The sequence below is a fragment of the Lissotriton vulgaris genome, chromosome 7 (assembly GCF_964263255.1).
Source record: "Lissotriton vulgaris chromosome 7, aLisVul1.2, whole genome shotgun sequence".
Taxonomy (NCBI): Eukaryota; Metazoa; Chordata; class Amphibia; order Caudata; family Salamandridae; genus Lissotriton; species Lissotriton vulgaris.
Window position 1 is genome coordinate 788,138,150 of NC_141695.1, and position 15,063 is coordinate 788,153,212.

Genomic DNA, 15,063 nt, shown 5'->3' on the forward strand with positions numbered 1-15,063 from the left:
GTGTATTTTTCCTCCTGCTTTGGCTCATCATGGTACTGTGTTTGGGAAAATTCATTGAAGGAAAATATATTACAATGGACACAGCAAGTCAGAACATCAACCTAGTCCTGAAACCACACAGATCATCCCACGTGAAGAAAAGAGAACTGTCAACAGTAAAATGTCACAGCAATTCCAATACCTGGTGGGGTAGTATGGGAGAAAACAGACTATGAGATCTATGGTCCGGTCGAAATCCTAAAGTATCCTCATCAACTAAAGGTTTCCTTAAGTGACTTTGTGACACCAAGTACATTCTCTGATGATTGGGACTTTAACAGTATTAATGACATGATGTCTGATTTAGTAATGTCAGCTAGATTCACAGATCATGATTATTTACAAGGTTCATCTAGTTATGAGCAGTTATTCTGTTACACCCACTATGGGGATCACTACTTGCATAAATCTGCACAGCCTAGAAATGTTTTTATGTATAATCAATGGGAACATTGTCCTACACCACCTAAAAGCAGTTCTAAAGCATTTTTTGAGAAATTTAAATACTTCTCAGGGTTTAACACCAGTGATGCAGAAACGTTTTATTACAAACTGTTAGATAAAACAGGAATGAAAACAATGCTGACAAATTCTAAATTGTTATATTCAGAAGCATTTTATGACAAAATGATGACATTTGGTTTTGATTATTGGAAAAATAATATTGAAACGAAAACAATTTGGGGTACAAAAGATTGGCAGGTGCAAGGCATAGAAGCACTATTTAGAACCTGCATGATACCAGAACAAATGTTATTTTTAAATGACACAATACACCAAACATCTTGTCTTGGCCTAGCTAAGATCAAAGACCTTAAAACACCGTCTATTCCGAAGCCAATACCAGAAAATGCAACCGCTGATATTGAGTTAGACGTGTCACAAATTTTACACTTCAACAGAACACATCCTGATTGGAAAAAGTGGTTAATCTGGCCTACAGACACAAATAGCTGCCAAGATAGATTCCTGAATAAAACACAGGGGTTAAAAAAGACCAGATTAGACCCTAGATACTCCCAGAGACAACATCCAGGGATTATAACAACATACAGTGTAGGGAAACTCTGCCTTGAATGGCTAACCTCGTCCACACTGGCTGAAATTAAGCAACACTTGTCTTTACTAAAAGATGGTGCTGATTTGCGCGACTTCATTCTTGGACCACGCAAACAGCGTCAAAAGCGTTTCATAGCGACCAGTATCTATGCTGCTTACAACGAGGCTTGGAAAGTAAAGCAAATTGAAACTGCTGAAAAAATACGAGAAATTGATCGTATTAATTTGGAGAAATCACTTTCTGTGGTAGACAATGGGTTAATGACTCTGTCTTCCAGGATATATTCGTTGGACAATATTGTATCCTCTGCCTTTGATGTGATAGACAGAGATTTGCTAATGTTACAACATGGCCAGTCTCAATTACGCTCTATTATAGAATTAGGCTGGACGCTGCAAAATCTTCGTTCAGGCTATGTGCCTTGGCGTTTAATCAACACGACGTCATTATTTTCCAGTTTTAACCTTACTGATAAACAGATCAGTTTGGCACAGAAAGGAGCAGACTATACAATCCTGAGCATCGAAAAACTCGAGAGATTACCATTGACAATGTCAGAGAGTCCTGTCATTGAATGGATAATACACGGAATTATCACAATTCCGATAACAACTTTCCGATTTAAAAAGTGCCTTGAGTACGTACCTGCTGGCCAATATGAACAATTGGGTAAACGATATGTAAAATCCGAATGGAAATTACCATACACTCATTCTTGCTATAGTGACAGTGACAAAAATGTATTTCTTAGTGGTGACAACTGTAAACACTCACTAAGCGGTATACTTTTGTGTCAGGGTATTAATTTACACGGAGCATGTGATGGAAATTCAAACAACCTTTCATGCCACCAGCTAGTCACACCTGCAACTCAGATAGAGCCCTTCTTTATGCAACTTTCGAACGGGAGTTACATTCTTAGAACGGATCACAGATGTTGTGGCCTGACGCCAGGGAAAAGTTATCTAGTAGAAGTAACATCCATGGTCAAATGCTGTATGCAAGCATTGTTTCCGAGCGGGCCTCCAGACATAGTGACTCCCCTCTGGCCTCGTCTGAATCTCTATTCTATACGAATTGATACATTAAGCAAAATGAAATCTGTACTTTTACAGACAACCGTGCCTATAACGTCATCTAAAGAGACGTATGATCTTCTAGTTGCAAGGACAGCTACTGAAATTCATGACCTTTTATCAACAAATTGCCCCGTGCATTTCGTAGAAATGTTCAGCCAACTCCTTAACATGTCTAGTGCAACAAGCATCCCAGGCATATTTAAGACAGTCTTTACGGGACTGCTAACACCCTTCCAGGCAATTTTGGGAATCTTTCCTAATTTTGTGCACTCCATTTTTGGCGGCATACCATTATTTTTGGGACTCGTCGCAGGGATTCTATTTTTGACCCTCCTGCTACGTTATGGCAAACCTCGGCTCAGACATAGCTCCCATGGGAATGGAAGAGACAATCCTAGCAATGCGCTACCGGGACAGGATAACTAACGTCCTTGGATTGGCCAGGCTGAGAGATCTAAACATGACCTGGTTCCTTTCATTCAGACCGATATGGCAAAATTGCATTTTACCTGTGCTACGGTGTATGCTTTGCGGCGATGAATGCGTGTTGGACATCTGTCTTTCACTTCCATCAGCAGTACCAATGGACGTCGATACTTTGCTCAGTCCAATAACGGCTCACGCATTGTGTTGTCCCCAGCGGCTACCAATCCTGATGACGGCATTCGTGGAGACTCCTGTACTACATCCAAGTGGTAACAGTGGAGCGAGTGACAAAAGCAACATCATCCAGGTACAACGTTCTGTGAGCATTGCTGGTCCTGCCTTCGATGACAGCAATCATTCTCACACCTGCCAAGTTTCAGCGCTATCTAATTTGGTTGAACTATCACCTGATTTTGTAGACCAATTCTTTGAGAGCCTGTCTGATACGATGTTCTCACCCGTACAGAAACAATAACTTTTAGAAGCTTTCCGACACACAGCGTTCCCATGAACTCTGAATTCGGCCTTCAGTTTTGATCAACAAAAACTGCCAAGAGCTTTGGAAATCTATTTTTTTTTTGATTTGGACAATTTTTCTAATATTGACCTTTTTTGGCACGAACAATTCTTTGCTTAACGTAAAAACTATTCTTAGAGAACAGAAGCTTCACACTTCTATTTCTAAACACATCTAGAGACATAACAACATTACACCAGCCTCTAGCACACATGTTATTACAATGCATTTTTATGTGATGATTTATCTCGCTTTTCTTCTGTCAGAGATACTTCATGTGTAATTCTTTTGCATAATCGTTCATTGATTTCATATGCAATAATTTTTTGAATGATTACTATGCTTTAAAAAACGTACAGTACCTAAATTCCATGTATTACAAGTACGCCTATTTCGAATGCATTTGTGTATTTTGGGGTGGGCAATGTTACACATACATCTAATTGCTTTAGTTTTAGTAATTTTGATGGACATTAACCCGTGGAGTGGGTGTTGCGTGTTTATCTAGGTTCCTGATCGATACTGTGACCTTATGCCCCTATTCGGCTATAAATCCATTTATTCCCTATATTGGCATAACCGTTCAAGTGCGATTTTCTGAAAAGTCATCTCTGGCCTCACACGAACAGAGCCACATTCCAGCATAGTTCCCTCTGCCACTTCCTTTGCGACCAATTAGTGCAATGACAGAGCAGCAGTCACTATCTGATATTCCTAGATAACACTCCGAATTCTTCAACAAGATAAAAACTCAGCAAACCTGGAAATCCCCGCTTGCTATGTTTTGATTAGTAATGGAACTCTAATGAGCAACTGATAACTATCACTTCCTAGTGACATCTTTAATTGACGTCTTATGTCCAGCAAACTTGCGTCAAACCCGGCACCTGTCAGGTATAAATATTACCAACGTTGCCTTAAGCAATGCCTGTTGTACGAGCTACTGAAGCCAGCTGCCTGCACGACCCCGTGTTGGTAAATCTAGCACTCTGTCGCTGCAGCCTGCTATCCTGTGGTGGTGAAGCTGCTGATACCATTATCGCCGCTAAAGCGCGAACTATGGTGCAGTACGCTTAAGGAGCTGAACAGCCGTCCTCTGCGAAGACATCCAGCAGACTCCAGCTGCCCGCGGACGCTGTCCCCCCTCCTTCCTCGACGCGCTGAAGAGAAGCCGCTGCCTTTCTCGTGCAGAGAAATCCAGCCACGGCGTTTCCGGTTTACCCTCGCGGGTGACTGGGATATCGAGAGAGACCCCTGAAGGAGATACCAATCCTCCATCATTCTATTCAGAGGTATGGTGTTGACTAAACCCTTAGACGAGAATTCTTGAAACAAACCTTGGCAAAACCAACTTAACTTAAAGCTACTTACTTACTCCCCTTCCACGTGTTAGGCTTAGGTCAGGCACACTGGGGTAGGCTTAGTTAGAAGCACCAGTTGAGTATGTTAGCCTAATGTATATATGACTGTATATATGTTTTATTACTTTTAAACCATTGTATGGCTAAGAAACCATATCAATGCTTTTACAGTTCTATTTTGCAATACTTATCTTACTGTACGTACTTTTTATAATAACAATTATTGCAATTGTGGCAATACATTTCTCTTGTACGAGAAGAAAGACTGTTCAATAAATGTTAACCCTTTATTGACAAACGCCCGTCTCTCTATTCTCTACATCTCGTGAAAGTAAACTGCACTAGACTGACTGAGTGAAATACATGTCTATTGTTTCACACGACCCTAGAGATTGACTCTTGATCTGAGGAGCAACGTTGTCATGTTGCACGGTTGTTGGAAAGCTGAATCCCTTCTTGTCTGTGCCAAGGAAGCTGATCACTTCCTATGCAGAGAAGAAAGTTTCCAGTGACCTCTGAGCTAGTTGGTAACACAACCCAATTAAGTTTAGCATAGTCAGTGGAGGCCTGGAATATCCGCAGTTCCACGTCGATACTACTGTTTATGTTATTCCAATGCGCAGGGCCTAGTGGGAAACTAGGAACTACACTACACTACGATGGTGAGCCCCTCACCTTCGATGACTGCAAAAGGGACTTTGACTTGGAGAGCACGGAAAGGTATCACTACATGCAATTGATATATTGGGCCCTCAATCCCCAGGTTCGGGAGGCCGCTACTCCACCCCTCACAAAATTTGAAGCTTTCCTCTCCAAAACGTCCACTATGAAAGGGGTGGTTTCATTTATCTATAACTTCTTGCTTAAGACTGCTATCTCTCCACGGCCCATATATATGACCATGTGGGAGGACATGATCCAGCGCCCGATTTCCAATGAGGAATGGGCTCACCTCTGGTCCGATATTGCTCGTTTCAATCACTCCACGGACCTCAGGGAAGCGCATCTCAAGACCATGATGGATTGGTACCTACATCCTTCCAAGCTCCGGCAGATCTTCCCCACTTCCTCAGATAGATGCTGGAGGGGGTGTGGGTTCCTGGGAGACTTTTGACACATATGGTGGGATTGCCTGACTATTCTCCCCTTTTGGGAAGAAATTTTAGCTCACATGAAAGAAATGCTAGGCTATCCCATCCCCACCACTATAGCAGGGGTTCTCCTAGGGCTGCGTAACCCTTCCCTTGAACACCAAACCCAAGCTGATAAAATGATCATGTGGCTCTGCATTGGCGCGGCCAAAGTCACTCTGGCGGCCGCCTGGAAGAAGAGGGAGGCTCCAGCTATTTCTCTTTGGCACTCTCGCCTTTGGAGATTATTGAGCTTAGAGCGTATGGCCGACATCTTCAGAGACGACTATAAGAATTTCGAATTCAAATGGGGTCCCCTGGTTGCCTTCCTTTCTCGGGCTCTCCCATCCGCAGTTTTTCCCTCTACCATCAGAGCCCTCCATCACTTTCAATTTTGATTACTGTGCTAGTGTCATCCGCTCTCTTGATTGTATGATTGTTGCCGCCGCCACAAGTGGGTGGGGGTGGGTAAGGGTGGGAGGGTTAAGCTCAGTTGAACTGAGTTTCTTTTCCTTGCAGCACTCCAAATGTATATTCTGGAGAAGGTACTGTCACAGACATTTGCTGAGTCTCATGCTATCTTGCCTGCCTGTTTAGCTATGTTACATGACTTCCTATGTTCTTGCTCTGTTGAGACCGTAGGAAACGCTCCGGTTAACTAGCAGCTGTAACTCTTGTTTAGCTATCTGAATCTGATGAGGAGCTAACTTCCTTTGATTGCTGCACTTACTTCATGTACCAAATTCTGGTTGAGACTTGTTGTTCCCCTGCGTGGGATCATGTGACGATGCATTTGATGCTTGTGGAATGTACACTCCCAAAACTTCTAATAAACATATCTTTGAAAAAAAAAGAGCCCTGGCATCACAAAATGGATGCTGCAGCCACAGACATGAGTCTGGCCTCCTGATGCTGGATGAAATTCCGGCAGGGGAGGCCTGGACAATAGGTTTCCTGTCACCGGGAGCTTTAACCACCTCCCAGGCAGGCTTTATTGTATTGGGGCTGGGTGGGTGCACTCTGAGAACTTTGAAGTCTGCACTGTGGGCACATTTGGTGCCCATGTGCATAGCCGAGTTCAAACCGGTTACAGGGGCTACCAGCCCCTGCTGTGGTGCAAAACTGGACAAAGAAAAAGGGTGTTGCCACCCCTCTTTCCAAACCTCCCCATAGGTGGGTCCTCAGAGTAAGTCCAACCCCTTCCTTGGGTATTAGAAAGGAACCCCTGACTACAGGACTTTAGATTAGACCTGGACGAAACTCTGCTACAGAAATCCTGGAACTTCAACGATCTACACAATGAGATGACTGAAGAATCTCCCTTGGAGTAAAAGAGTAACTTCCCTGCTTGGCAGGCACCAAAGACGCATCTGACTGGTCTGCATCTCCGAAGCTCCCGCCGGACTCCAAAGTAATTGCAGCCCAGGAAGTAGATTTCCAGACTTCTCCAAGGCCGACCTGAGTCCCTAGCAAAGCTGAGACCCGCAGCCCTCGTGAGTAATATGGAACTGGAACCCCTGCACACCGTGCACATTTGCAAGTGCATTAGCTTCTCGATGTTCCTTGAGGCTATGCATTGGGTTACTCATAGCCCACACCCGAGCACCTTTTTCACTTAAGATTGCTGGCCTACACTCCACTAGTGTTCCGTGAGCCGGCCCTTTGTGTTTTCGCTTGAGGTACCTTTGCGATCCCTGGTCCGTTGACTGGTGGGTCCCTGAGAAAGCAACTTTGACTTTCATTGGGATTCCCTGATTTCTTCAGACATACCCTGACTCTCCACCCCTTGGTGAGTACCTCAAACCTTGCTGGTCCACACTGAAGCATTTGTTCTCATTCTGCGTGGGTTGCTGTTGCCAAGGGTTGTTGGGTCAAATCCTGTCACCGGAGCCACAGCACTCGACATCCTTTGTGGGACAGCTTGAATCCAGCTCCTGGTTGTTGTCGACGCCTCCAGGTTCTCGTGGCTGCAGAGTCAAGCTTCACCTCTTCAACCTGAAATCGCCCGACATCGGTGGGCATTCGACTAACGTGCCCCTGGTCACTGGCAAGTGACCCAGACTCTGTCCCCTCTGCTTTCTGGTTCTTCTCATCTACGATCTAGGCTTAGATCACATCGGACACTTGCCACTTCGACGGCAGCAGCACTTTGCAGCAGATCCCCATTCCTGACACCAAAAGACACCTATGCACCCGGCTTCCCTGGGTGAGGTAACTACAGTACTCCGGTGCTCCGGTGGGTGTTGGCCCTAGAACCCCTTAAGTCTAAAGTGGTTTGCTCAAAGTCCTCTCCTAAGGGTCCTTAATCTTTAAATCTCCAATCGCGACTTTCCCCATAGAAGCTAACGGCGTCTCGTGGCTGTGTTCTCACACTGCACGCGTCCCCCGTGGGTCCCCTGTGGCACAATCTTGGGTGGTTCCTTGTGGGCCCAGCGATTCTACAGGCTCTAGGCCTTGTGTCTAGTCAAGTTGTGGTTCTTATACCACTTTCTTAATATATGGTTTGGTACACCCCTAGGTTTCAACGTATATTGTGCTAATTTACTGTGATATATTAAGTGTAACATATGTGCTTTGACCTCTAGCCTCATAAAGAGACTAGTAGGGTGTGTTTAGAATAAATACGTATATTTTATATATATTTATACCTGGTGTAGTTGTTCTTTCATTTAGTCATTCAAGAGATTATGGACAGGTAAAACAAGCTGCTTTACATTCCTTCAAGACTTAGCCTGAAGCCTGCTCTCCATATCTACCACTAGGATTGCTTTCAAATAAGGTTCTCTTTACCTCTAAGGAGTTGTTTGTGCAAGGTGCCCACTATAACGAGTGAACAGCATATACCAAGCCAACGTCTCACATTGGTGTGCAGCGGTTGGGATTCAAGCTTGCCATTGTTTCACCAGATAATCTCAAGTGAGTGGCTAACTGAAAAACACTAATAGTACCTGAGGTACATATAATTCAAGCTTAAACTACAGTAACTTCTACTCAACTTGGAATTGTGTGACAAGAGCTTAGCACACCCTTTCTACAACTCAAGAGAGTTGAGTAGGCCACACTAGAGTAGGTAGGTGCATACATCACACTAGTCATGTCTCCAAGGCCAGGAACCAGTGGGTCCCTGCCAGATGTCAGTACAATACTGGCATCCAAGTATGACACATTCCCATTCTTGGAATTGAGAGCATTGTGTACTACTAGGAGATTGAAGACAGGCAAAAGTGCAAACACCCAACGCCTCATAGAGGTACTGCTGTTGGCTAATCTCAGAAAGGCCTCAGGACCTGGAGGGGTAGGCAGTGTGGGTGGGGAAGCAGATGAGGAAAGGCCCAGGGGTGACAATGAGAGAATGACCAGTACCTGACCTCTGAGGTTGACCAAGAAGGTGACAATGACCTTGACCTGGAAAATGCAGCTCCTCCTGGAGACGAGTAAGGCCAGGAGGGCCCTATCTTTGTTCCCCAGGGAGAGTTGGATATGTGCCTAGAAGATCCAGATATCCTTCCCAGGAGTCTGTCCATTCTGACACATCTGTAGGGACCTATGTCTCTTCTCACAGGAAGGAATCCTCCCAGGAGAAGAGAGAAAGGCAGATCAAGTATGAGGAAGCCCAGCTGAGAATTAGAAGACAGCAGGTAGCCTTAGAAAAGGAGACCCTAGAGCTCAAAAGAGCTAGAAAGAAGATGTGGCTAGAGTCCCATGGTGGCAGCTACATCCCTAGTGGTAGAGAGAGATCTCATGACTATAGGAACTTAAGCAAGATTATCCCTTCCTACCAGAGCGGGGATGACATCCACAAATGGATTACTGCACTGGAAAGGGCCTGTAAAGTTCAGAGGGTCCCCAGGAGCAGTGGGCAGCAATCGTGTGGCTCTCCTTTGCAGACAAAGGTAGAGATAAACTTTTCACTGTTAAAGAGAAGGATGCTGATGATTATACAGTCCTCAAGAGTCCTCTGATTGAGGGTTTTGGCTTAACCACTGAACAATACAGGATAAAGTTCAGAGATACCCAAAAGGCTCAGACTTAGGACTGTGTTGACTTTGTTGATTGTGCTACTAAGGCTCTGGAGGGCTGGACACTTGGCAGTAAGGTGTGTGATTTCACAGGTTTGTTCAACTTAATTATGAGGGAGCAGATCCTTAAAAATTTTCAAAATCAGCTGTTGCATCAGTACCTGGTGGACTCTGATCTGACCTCTCCCCGACAATTGGGAAAGAAGGCAGACAAATGGGTCAGAACCAGGATGAAGCAGAAGGTTCAGAACCAAGGTGGTGACCAGAAGAAGCAAGATTCCAAAAACTCTGATAAGAGTGGGGAAAAGGGTAAAGACCAGAAGGCTTCTCAAGGTCCCCAAAAATCTGCATCTGGTGGGGAGTCCCAATCAACCAAAGGAAAAGGCCAAAAGAAACCATGGTATAAAATCTGTAAACAGAAAACCCATTGGACTAGTGATTGTAATAAGTCCAAAGACTCAACTCCAGCCACTATTGCCCCTAAGGCAACTGTTCCCCCTAGTTCAGCTCCAAGTGGTGGTACTCAGAATAAGGGTGTAGATGGGTTAACTCTTGGTTCTGAGATGGACTCTGTCCTAGTCAGCGTTTCAACTCAGGCTGCACTGATCTGTGATGTAGTCATGGATATGTCTTCTTTTGTGAGTCCCAGTAACCTGGGCAAATACAGACCGCAGCCTTTGATTCATGGAAAAGAGGCTTTGACATTCAGGGACACAGGGGCATGTGTCACAAGACCTTGTGGCTCCTGAGCAGATCATACTTGGTGAAATGTACCAAATGACCAATGCTAGCAATGTCAGGACTGACCATGCCCTGGCAGTTGCTAATTTCTCTTGGGAAGGGGTAACTGGCCTCAAGAAGGTTGTGGTAAGTCCAGACCTCCCTGTTGAATGCTTGCTTGGGAATGATTTAGAGACTTCATCTTGGGCTGAAGTGGAGCTCAGGACCTATGCAGAAATGTGAAATCCCTGCACATGTGTTTGCTGTGACTAGGTCACAGCCCAAAATGTCAAGATGTGAACAGGCCCTGGATTCTGGAGGAATGGACCAGGTGCCTTCCAAGAAAAGGAGCAGTAGGGTTATGGAAGAGCCTTCCCCCCTGACTCAGAATACAGACCAGTCTCTTGAGGGAGATGATCCCAGTCCTGAAGAAGGAACTGTCCCAGATGAGCTGGAGCCTGATCCGAGTTCTTGAGGACATGGGACTCTTCGAGGGCAAGATCTGAGCCAGGAGCAGGTGAGCTGCCCCTCTCTTGAACACCACAGACAGCAGGCTGCTGCTGAGGCTGCTGGGAATGCTAGTGGTACCTATAGGATCTATTGGGATGATGGACTCCTATACTCAGAGAGTAGAAACCCCAAACCAAGAGCAGCCGGGAGGTTGGTTATACCACTGATGTTTAGGGGCTTCCTATTAACACTAGCCCATGATATTCCCTTAGCAAGTCACCTTGGCCAAAACAAGACTTGGGACAGGATTCTCCCTCACTTTCATTGGCCCCACATGTCTGAACACACCAAGGAGTTTATTTGCTCCTGTGTCACCTGTCAAGCCAGTGGTAAGGCATGTGGTACCACTAAGGCCCCCCTGATACCACTACCTGTGGTGAGGGTTCCCTTTCAAAGAGTGGGGATTGACATAGTTGGTCCCATGGATCCTCAGAATGACTCTGGGTACAGATTTATGCTGGTGGTGGTGGACTATGCCCCTAGGTACCGAGAAGCTATTCCACTTAGGACCAACACAGCTCCTGTGGGGGCAAGGGCCCTCTTGGGAGTATTAAGGTGGGTTTTTCTAAGGAGGTAGTATCAGACAGAGGTACTAACTTCATGTCTAGTTACTTGACTGCAATGTGGAAGGAGTGTGAAGTGAATTACAAATCCACCACACCCTATCACCCACAATGCAATGGTTTAGTTGAGAGATTAAACAAAACCTTAAGGGGCATGATCAAAGGTCTCCCAGAAAAGCTTAGGCGCAGATTGGACATCCTTTTGCCCTGCCTTTTATTTGCCTACAGGGAGGTTCCTGAGAAGGGGGTTGGTTACAGCCCTTTTGAACTTCTGTTTGGGCATCCTGTAAGAGGTCCATTGTGTCTGGTGAAGGAGGGATGGGAGTTACCTCTTAAACCCCCTTAACAGGACATAGTGGACTATGTACTTGGTCTCTGCTCCAGGATGGCAGAGAATATGAAAAAGACAACCAAAAACCTTGAGGCTAGCCAGGAATTGAAAAAGGCCTGGCATGACCAAAAGGCTGTGCTGACTGTTTACCAGCCAGGACAGAAAGTGTGAGTATTGGAGCCTGTGGCCCCAACAGCCCTCCAGGACAAGTGGAGTGGCCCCATACAATTGTTGAACAGAAGGAAGCGGTTACCTATTTGGTAGACCCTGTAACTCACAGGAGCCCCCACAGGGTGCTTCATGTCAACAGACTGAAACCATTTGTTGACAGGGCAGACATGGGCTTGCTCATGGCTACTGATGAGGTTCAGGAGGAAGAGAGTGGTCCACTCCCTGACCTGCTCTCCCAGAACCCTGATGATGGGTCAGTTAATGGTGTAGCCTTGACAGGCAGCCTCACTGCCCAGCAGCAAGCTGATTGCAGACAGGTGCTCAATCAGTATAGGCATATGTTTTTTCTGACTCCTAGTCAGACTACCCGTGCACTCATGAAGTGGACACTGGGGACAGTCTGCCTGTTAAAAATAAGATTTATAGGCAACCTGAGCATGTCAGGGACTGTATCAGGACTGAAGTCCAGAAGATGTTGGATTTGGGAGTGATTGAATCCTCAGATAGCCCTTGAGCTAATCCAGAAGTCTTAGTGCCTGAACCTCACACCCAAGGTGGTAAGAGAGAGATGAGGTCACTAGGACTGATGCCCATCCAATTCTCAGAGCAGATGAGCTTATAGACACTTTGGCCTCAGCCAAGTTTCTGAGCACATTTGATCTGACAGGTGGCTACTGGCATATCAGACTATCTGATGATGCAAAGCCTAAAACAGCATTTTCTACCCCTAGTGGGCACTACCAATTTGTGGTAATGCCCTTCGGTTTGAAGAATGCACCTGCCACTTTTCAACGGTTGGTGAATCAAGTCCTAACTGGCCTAGAAGACTATAGTACAGCATATCTCGATGATATTGCTGTATTTAGCTCCACCTGTGAGGATCACCTGGTCCACCTGAGAAATGTTTTGGAGGCCCTGCAGAAAGCAGGCCTAGCTATCAAGGCTACTAAGTGCCAGATAGGGTAGAGTCAGGTGGTGTACCTGGGCCACCTGGTAGGTAGAGGCCAGGTTCAACCATTGCAGAGCAAAATCCAGACCATCATGGACTGGGTTGCTCCAACTACCCAGACAGGTCAGAGCTTTCTTGGGCCTGACTGGGTACTACAGAAGATTTTTTAAAGGGTATGGATCCATTGTGACAACCATGAATGGCATAACTTCCAAGAGAATTCCCAAGAAAGATCAGTGGACAGTTAGCTATCAAAAGGCATTTCATGACCTGAAGCAGGCCATGTGCACTGCTCCCATTCTGCAAAGTCCTAACTACTCCAAATAATTCATTGTCCAAACAGAAGCATCTGAGTTGGGGGTAGGGGCTGTGTTATCACAATTGAATGATGAGGGTCAGGACCAGCCAGTAGCTTTTATTAGCAGAAGGCTGACTCCCAGAGAGAAACGTTGGTCAGCTGTTAAGAGGGATGCCTTTGCTGTGGTTTGGGCTTTGAAGAAGCTGAGGCCATACTTGTTTGGCACTCACTTCACTGTTCAGACTGTCCATACGCCCCTCTTATGGCCAAACAGATGAAGGGTGAAAATCCCAAACTTTTGAGGTGGTCCATTTCCCTACAGGGGATGGACTATACAGTGGAACATAGACCTGAGAGTGACCATGTCAATGCAGATGGACTCTCCAGATATTTCCGCTTAGAACATGAAGACTCAACTTGTCAAGGTTCGTTCAATGTCTCTGCATTGGTGAGGGGGGGGGGTGTAGGAGAGTAGGATCTGCTCTTACGGTTACCCCCACTTTTTGCTGATGACTCACTGTTTTTCGACTTTAGACTTGCTGGGGCCCTGCTATCCAGTACCCCAGCCTAGCTGCTTCCTCTCTAAATTGATTCCAAGTACATTAGGCACACTCCAGTTTGGTTACTCGGGTACCCTTATGAGTCCCGAGTATATGGTACCTTAGGTACCTAGGGCATAGGTACCCTAGAGGGCTACCAGGAGCTGCAGCATGTAATATACCACCCCTGGGAAGCCTTCCAAAATTACACCACAGGATTGCTACTGCAGCCTGGGTAAGGTGGTGCATGCACCCCTTACTAAGATGTAGGTTACCTATATCTACCTTAAATCACTACACATATAAACCTATCAGTCACCCCTATAGCAAGTCTTGAAGGAAGAGTGCTGGGTTTTGTGTGAGAGGGAGCTCATGAATGAGCAGGGCCCCTCTACAGCCTTCAGAATCTATTCTCTGGGGCTGTTTTGTGATGCAGCCAGACCATATACTCTTAAGTGCATTATAACCTCGCGGTAAATGCAAACTTTAGAATGGCTGCACGGAACATGTGATGTTTGGTGTCAACCACTTTGGAATCATACCCCCGCCAGTCCTGGCAGCGGGGGTTTGATTCCACCCTTCTAGAGAGAGAGAGACATGTACACACCGGTATACCCGGTTCTGGCTTAAAAGAGCCCTGGCATCACAAAATGGATGCTGCAGCCAAAGACACGAGTCTGGCCTCCTACTGCTGGACGAAACTCTGGCAGGGTAGGCCTGGACAATAGGTTTCCTGTCACAGGGAGGAATAATCACCTCCCAGACAGGCTTTAGTATATTGGGGCTGGGTGGGTGCACCCTGAGAGTGCTTTGAAGTCTGCACTGGGGGCACATTTGGTACCCGTGTGCATAACCCAGTTCAAACTGGTTGCAGGGGCTACCAGCCCCTGCTCTGGCGTGAAACTGGACAAAGGAAATGGGTGTAGCCACCCCCTCTTTCCAAACCCTCCCATAGGTGGGTCCCCAGAGTAAGTCCAACCCCTTTCTTGGGTTTAAGAAAGGAACCCCTGACTACAGGACTTTAGATTACACCTGGACGAAACTCTGCTTCAGAAATCCTGGAACTTCGATGATCTACATGACTAGATGACTGAAGAATCTCCCTTGGAGTAAAGGAGTTACTCTCTGCTTGGCAGGCACCAAAGATGCATCTGACCGGTCTGCATCTCCGAAGCTCCCGCTGGACTCCGAAGTAATTGCAGCCCTGGAGGTGGATTTCCAGACTTCCCTAAGGCTGACCTGAGTCCCCAGCAAAGCTGAGACCCGCAGCCCTCGTGAGTACCGTGGAACCAGAACCCCTGGACACCGTGCACATTTGCAAGTGTATTAGCTTCTCGACGTTCCTTGAGGC